We start from the raw sequence: 8543 nt of genomic DNA, 5'->3' as shown, positions 1-8543 counted from the left end.
TATCTGCAATTAGAAGCACCTTGCAGTGGATTTCTGACACTCCCGCAGACTTGAAACACCAGATCATAGAATCATCACAGCATTATACTGCAGGAGAAGGGACGGTGTCTCCTTCGTATGGAGAAGATGGGGGTTGGGTGGTGGTGGTGGTGGTGGTGGTGGGGCTGCTTAATTTAACCATGTGCCCATAAGTGAGGAGAGCCAGTAAGCAAATGAGGACCTTTCATTAAATCAAAGGTGATTTTTGTTCTACTAATGGGTGCCCCAAAAATCTAGTACAGCAGCAGAACATGTGATCATTCTCAGTGGAGCCTGCTATACTGCTAGAGACCGGTCAGGGCTATTCTTATTACAGTATGCATAATGTAATGAGCTCGCTTGTTTAATTTAATCACACTGAGTGGACTATGTTAGTATTTCTTTGAAACGACAAAGCCATACAAGCATGTGGTTTGATAAAAAAGGAAATAAATAATACAATCGCTCACCCGCCTTGTACAGTTAATGCACTTGCTATTTCACAAATGGCAGTCATTTACATGGTATAGTGAGTTCATGGCTTAGAGCAGTCCTGCAGGCCTCTGCAGTGTTTCTGTCCCACTATACAGCTAAATTTTACATGTGAATACCCAACTCTCAAATGTCTTTAGAATTATCGTCCTCAAGAATCGCTATCATCCTCAAGTCCTTCACTGATTGGTCATGACAGGGCCAAAATGGCCACCGTGGTGAAAAACCTCAGAGAAGCAAAGGAAGTTTAGCCAAAAAACACGCTGAGCCATTATGTTAAAGTAAACGACAGCACTTCCTAATGTCATTTGGCAGTGCTAGCGCTCAGCAATTAGGGCCTCTCTTAATGCGACGCTGGGAGCATTTCTCCTCAAGGTTAGCGCCTCATTTCCCCACGATGGGTCTGCGGGGCCGCACCAGATGCATTGTGGGAGCTGGGGGGCGCGAGTTAGGACAGGTGTCCGCCACCTTGGATATCTCCCCTCGCAGCTGGCACCAGCTGGCACCCCCAGTGCCCCATCCGGACGATCTGCTCTCCCTTCTCCATGGAGGAGAAGGCGGAGGAGGAGTAGGGGGGGCATGTCAAGGGCAGACCTGGTACAAGCTCACTCACAGGGCACCCATGCCATGACATGACCCGGCCCCTAGGGGGCCTGCCAGCAGTGAGAGGTAGGAGTAATGTGGTGCAGCAGTGCCCGTTTGGAGACCTGCTCCAGCATCCCTAATGGACCGGCAATGATGAGGCCCAGCAGTGCCAGAGGGTCAGAGGCAGCTTCTGTGGAGGACGCTGCTCTTCCCACTGGAGAGCAGAGGATGTCATGTCTGAAGGTGGTCTCTCTGGATGCCGATCAGCTAGTTTGCCAAAAGCTAAATGGAAGACACGTCTTAAAATTACTGAATCACTGAGGTATGGTTAGCATATCTACATATGCACATACAACCAATATGTAAAAATAAATTTGGAAGATTTTTTTTACTAAAAATTAGTAATGTTAGAATGTTTCAGTACACATAGTTTTGACATCTTTTTATTTGTGTTATCAATTTTATACTGACACATTAAAATTCATTTCATCTTTTATTTTCCCAGTTTGGTCCACAGAGAATTTTTCTGTTTTATTTGGCATTCTAGCTGCATAAGCCAAAGAAAATAAAGAGTAAGCTTTACTATAATAATAAACTTTACTGCTCATTTTCAATGGAATAATAAAAAAAGAAACATTAAAATGTTCTTAACAATTTAGCAAATTCTTTAAACACAGTATATTTAAATACGGGTAATCTGTTGCCTTTTTGCCACACAAAATATGAAAGAGTCAGTTATATAAAGAGTTTATGACATGAAATTCTTCCAGATCTAGGTACAGAAAACAGCAGCTTTTTGTGTTTAGTAAAGGGCTGAATGGTGCAGGGTTAAAGCAAATTATTATGAATGTGTAAACTGGCTGACTTGTCTCCATTCAGGAGAAATCACTTCACATTATAAGCACATTATGTTCCGGGCAATACCACACAGTTGTTCCCCACTCATGATGTGAGTTAATTCACTTAATATGTCTTTAATGGGGAGAGGCTTTTCTTTGTATAAAATGGTTTCTGCACTGACCATTATCTGAAATCAAGCCTAATGATGGCTCCGGTTTATGATAATGACCATTATCACACAGACCACCATCATGTCTGCCAAATGATCAAATGATCTTGCATTTCTTACTTGCAGTCTGAATTCGTTACTCATGTAAATTTAAGCCCTTGATGAAGCGCACCCCCCGTTCCTTCTGTATATTATTAGACGTCTGATGCTTGTGCTGCTGTTGTTCAGACCTTAAAATGAACCATGGCTGCTTTTGAAGTACAGCGTATAGAATACAATCTTTGCCCTCATCAGCCCTTAATGGGCCAAATAATAAAGAAAATAATTATAACATGCAGAAGTATCACAGTCTCCTTAGTTAACAGCTTCAGTACATAAAGGTAACTGAGGCAATAATAACAATTTGTAATAACACACACTGACTCTCTGTGTCTGATGCCACATGAATCCTTTGAAGTGCAGACTGTTGATTACTGTAAATGAGAGCTGTTTCAGGGTGGATTGTGGGTAATTATATGCAGTGCACCCCAGGGAGCAGTGCTAGGACCCAGGGGACAGCAGTTCCACAGGAGAGTGAAGCACAGACAGAGCAACACATGCTGGGCCACCGATTCCCAGCATGAAACAAGTCAACAGGCCTGTCTTTTATTTCTAATGTCTGTGATTTACATGAAAGAACCACTGTCACCCAACCGCAACAGTGTGTTGTATACCGCAGTTTGATTGACAGGATTTCATATTTCACATGTCCTCGCACCCCCCTACTCCCTCCCTCAACAACTTGATGATGATTGCAGCATTATAACACAGAACATATTGTCTGTTTAGCTACTGTGAAATCTAGCTCCTCTGGATTTAGCATGTGATGGGTTGCAGTTTTTATCTGTTACAGTGCTTCACATAAATTATAATTAACTGTAAGTGTAGATGTCAAATAAGCAGAGAAGTATTTAACAAAGAATTATATTGAATGTTTCCAAAGAATGGTATATAAATAGCTCTCAAAACGACTTTTTTGGTAACACCCAACTGTTACCCTTCCTATTTAGCATTTGTAAACATGTTATAAACAGTTAATAAATGGTATGAAAAACTGTATAATGTATAAAGCGCATATTAAGGTTATTGATACAGGCTATTTGTCAAAAAAATGATCTGTAACTCCGTGAGGACGTTCTTTTCGTGTGTTTTATTGTTGTTGGTCATAATCTGTGTATGTGCCAGCCTCCACTTATGGCTGTCTTTAGGAGCTATACTCATTCTTTATATGCTATAAATGTGCTATATATTGCCTAACTGATAATCATTGCACTAAAATGCAAAAGTTTGCAGAGAAAAGTATAGATTTCATTATTAGTGGGGACGTATAGCGGATAATGTATGACAACAATGTAACACAATTATGTATATACCATGCATGATGCACTGTATTGTAGTTTTGAGGATATAGAAGAACATGTAAAAATGTTAAATATGCACTAGTTGTCAAAAATGAGAACTTCTTCTTTGAGGACCTGACCTTTATCACAACAAAACAATGCTGTCAGTTACTATGTGTTAAATACAAGCCTTGTCCTGTGGCTGCCTTCAGGGGTGTTACTCTCAGTGTCATACATAGAATTATAAAAGCTATATATGGAAAAGATAAAAAAATGGTCTATATTTCACTATAATGCAGTTGCTTGGAGTGAAAACTATATTTGATTATAAGTAGGGACCCTTAAGTGGATAATCAATGACAGCAGTGTGTAATACATGGTGTACAAACCATGTATTACACACTGTAGAGCAGCTTTAAGTACATACTAGGACAATCTTAGTGTTTGGGATTATAAACATATTGTCACTGCTTAGAAATCTGTCTCTGTAGATGTATTTTTAGTGTTACGATATTGTCAGTAAATATATGCTAATGCACCAGGCATTACTTCCTGATGCCCACATGGGATTTGATAGTCAGTATTAAAAATTGGATTTATTGGCTGTATTAAAAAAAAGTAGTAAATGGTTTATAATTCACAATAACACATTCATTGGCAGATATAAAATAAATTTAAGTTTTTATAAGTTAACATTTACTGTTTAAATCTAGACATCTACTTTTAAAGACCTATGAACACACAGGTACCAGTCACTATACATCAGCTTCTACTTAAAGGGAACCACATGGGACTTCTAGTCTATGTTAGACTGTATATATATAGGCTGTACAAGAGGCTTAATGAATACTTTATAGCATAATATGGTGTCTGTGTAAGCAGGTGAATGTATTTATTTGTTGTAGGTGTGTACATGGATGTTGTTCAAAGAGATAAATTGAAGACAACAACATACAGTTATGTGGTAACCACATAACAAAACACACTAAAGTGTTGTTACAAGCACATATAAAGATATTTTAGGTTTTTATCTTAGGTAATTTTTTGAACTTCCTCTTTAAATAAATCATTTAATTGTTACAATGTTGTCAGTCACTATAACTGTTAATGTACTTTTTGTCACTTATGTGTTACCCGATGAGGTCTATAGTTGTTATGAGCCGTATTTAACATATTAAAAATTATACAAATATATAGAAATATATGAAAAGTATTCAAGTATGAATAAATTGTGCAATATAATAATACATTGCACCTTTGATGTAGTTATAAGCAGAAAAAAAGAAGTACTTACTGTAATATTTTTGTGCACCATTAGTGAATCTTGTTGAATAAAATAATAATGAGCCACTACACTGTATCAAAAATGTGGATAACCTAAGTCAAACACGCTGTAACGTAGTATTTGCACATGCAAGTACTTCTTAAGTGCTTTGCAATATATACTTAATGTCAAAAAATAGAACTTCTTATTCAAAGATGTATTTTTCAATGTTACAATGTAAGACCTGTATGTCAAAGATGCAGCTTCTACTAATGCAGACATCATGTATAGGATGGATACAAATACCAATATAAGGTTAATGGTGAACAATTATGCAGTTAATGCAGACAAATGTATTTAAAGGTATTACTTTTCTAGTATTTTGGGACACTTTAGTATAAATGTACTAGTATAACATAACATAATGTAGTTTAAATCATGTATATGGACATTTTAAGAGTATATTAAATACACTAACCATCAAAGATTTTAACTGTCTTTTTAGACACTTTAAATGTTATTATTATTATTATTTTATCATCATTATGTTGTCGCTCATTATCTGTTAATGAACCAGTCTCCACTCATGTGTGCCCACATGCAGAGTTAAAATTATTTATTCATAGAATGTATCAAAGTAGTAATAAATGGTTTATGGAGCACTGTATTGTTGCTTTTTGCAGTAACAGTGTGAACTGATATTTGTAAGTACCTAAGTAAGTGATTAAGTGAATCTTGTGATACAAAAAGAAAATGAATGACAGTAATGTAAAATCACTGCTTATAATTGGTGACAAATACCATTAATGAGTAAATGTCCTTATATTGTCTCATGTGTACATTAAAGTGTGTTATAAGCCATTTATTACATGATTATACACTTCCTGTAAATAAATGGGGGGGTTGTTGAAGTCACCAATTTTGCTAAGTACATATTTTCTAATTGTCCTTATCTCTCACATATACATTGAAAATTGAATTCAAATTAGGATGCAATGTGAGGCAAAGTTTCCAATCATGCTGGGAGCCCCGCAATCTCTTTCTCTTCACTTGAGCTCATTTCTCCACTAATGACTTTGCCCTCTGATGCAAGCCAAGGGATCATCAAAGGTCCTTGAAACAAAAAGGGAAATATAGCAATTACTGGGACTTTCATCGGCAAGAAAGAGATTAAAAAGCCTGTGGTTGTATAAGCACCCCGAGAAGCAAACTAGGATCTGTTTCACTATTAAATGTATATTCAAGCACTTCACTGCAGACGCTATTCATCATCAACGTGTTGTACCACCTTCATTCATTTTTTTTCCTCTATGCATGATAATAGAATCAAATGTATTATGTATTACTAATCACATGATAAAACCCTGTGGTGCTAGTAACGCATGTAGATTCCAAAATGCTGTGCATGTACAAGAAAAGTCATTGCCTTTTTAACAGTGGCCTGAGGGAATGGAATTGTCCCTTAGCCTCCATAACCATTGACACAAAAGGTCCCCAAACAATTTCAAATTACTGCTTTATTTCTCTCTCTTATATAATCCACCCACATTATTAAATCTACCACCTTCTGGGACTTTACTGATACAATAATATTACAGTGCTAAGATGTTTACATTCGAGACCGCCAGCTTTCCTTGTTATAAACATGTATGCCCTCAGGACTTGTACAATACGCATGCATACTACTTGGCCTAAATGAGGCACAGGTCATTTTGTTTTTTAAGAGGGGTCAATATTACCTCAAGCAAAGGGGGCCAAGGCCAACGCCAGAACCTGACTGAGCAGAAAATGGCTCCTGATACACACAGATGAGATCTATTATACATTAAACATGCTTGTAAATATTCACCAGTCAGAGCATTCAAATGGAAAATATGGTTTAGGTCAAAGGTCTATGAAAATGTTGTCTCCAGAGGAAGTCCCCCTAGAATATAGGCAATGATGATAACAGGGAGAAACACCCATAGGGGACTGGGGAGAACATTAAGAGTTGTTTTACATGTTTGACTGTGGGACAGCGATGATACCAGGGAGATAAATGATGGGCACTTATCAGACTGGACTGACCTGGAGTTATGTAGCATGGCTAATGGAATGTAACACACCCATCAATTATATACAGCCAGGCTAAATTATAATAAATTAGCGCCCAATAAAAGTTTTGAAATAATTCTCTTCAAGCATTTTATTAGCATGAAAGATGAAAACTAAACCCAGTAATATGAGCAATAATGACAGAATAGGAAGTCTTTTTCAATACAACAATACTTATTGAAATCTATGAATAGCAAAGCACCAGTGGTACGAAATAATTCCTGGACGTCAGTTTTATTAGCGGTTTGTCTCGCTGACAGGATCACATGGCTCGAAAATTATTTCATCATGTTCAAGTCCAACAGTGGGACTACGGTGTTATCTTCTATTTTTGTCTCTCTCGGCCGTATATTTCAGAGGCCAGGAACAATGTAGTCTGACAGACATATTCTTTATGAGGGGCTCGTGGCCTCTCTAATTTGACACAGTTGTCAGAGATAAAGCTCCTTAGAGAGTGTGGCCATGCTCTGGGTAAGAATGGGGATTAAATTAACACCCCCACCTTCACATCCTCTGACCCCAATACTGGAGAATAAAACATACATGGTGACTCACTTCAACACCCCACATCTGCACATCTTCCAACTTCATCTCTGAATGGATCTGATTTTACGCTTGAATGAAACAATAATAAACTGCTTAGGGTTCTTCCTGCTGAGGTCTGAATTTTCTCCAACTTGAGAAAAAAAAATTGTGGATTAAATTTAACTGGATAAAAATACAATAATGATTTGAACAATCTTATAAATCAAATGTTATTATGAACACACAATGCTGCTTATCAACAAGCATCTTTACTGTAAATGTGGCCACTGAGAGTGAAATGACACCCTACACAGCTCACACAGTGTAACAATACACTCCCTCTCCCTTTCCCTGGTAGTTTCCTCTCAAATGACCCGAGCACGTAAAATCAAATCAACACTGGAATGGATCATATCAAATTCTAATGAAAACATAATGTGCTCTTAAAATGTGTGTTGGCCCAGCAGCCAGTCATCCAGAGAGTCTCCCCCAGATGACGTGATGAATAGGGAACACTGATGGAATATGCATCAAAGTCGAGCTCATGATTTATGTAATAGCAGTCACTTGGACACTGATTAGCTGCTCTGTCAAGCGTGTAATACGAGAGGCACAACCCCTGGTTTATCAGTCATTTATCTGAAGTGCGTCCTGATATTATCACTGGATCCTAATGTCATCATTATGCCGCACAGCATGTGCGGGCCAGTGTGTCATGGTGCCGGCGACACTGCCTGTCAGGAGTTCAAGCCTCTTCATTTGCAAAGTGCTCAGACATTCATAGCACTGTGTCAACAGTAAAATAGAGGAGCCACATCATATCAGAGATGGAGGGACACAGGCACACAAGCACTAAATAAGTGGGCACTGGAGGGTACAGAGACATTTTGCCACATCTTTGTGGTTGCAGCATTTCTTATATGATGATCATGCTAATTCTTCTGAGAGGAGTGGAATAACAAAGTGTAAAAGTAAAAAGAACAAAATATGGGGCTACTTTTTGCATGCCTGTTTCATGGTTTAATTTAGAGGAACAGACACAACATCTACTGTACTCTGGGTATACACAATGAGAACACTCAGACCTCCTCGATGTGCAATGTGAGGCCCACAGAGCCATTTCTCCTGATTAAAATGCACACTCACACACACCGCTGTGTGAGAGGATGCTGGTTGT

The sequence above is a fragment of the Notolabrus celidotus genome, chromosome 4 (genome assembly GCF_009762535.1).
Source record: "Notolabrus celidotus isolate fNotCel1 chromosome 4, fNotCel1.pri, whole genome shotgun sequence".
In the NCBI taxonomy this organism is placed as follows: domain Eukaryota; kingdom Metazoa; phylum Chordata; class Actinopteri; order Labriformes; family Labridae; genus Notolabrus; species Notolabrus celidotus.
The sequence above is the reverse complement of the archived record's forward strand: the minus strand, read 5'-3'. Positions refer to the sequence as shown.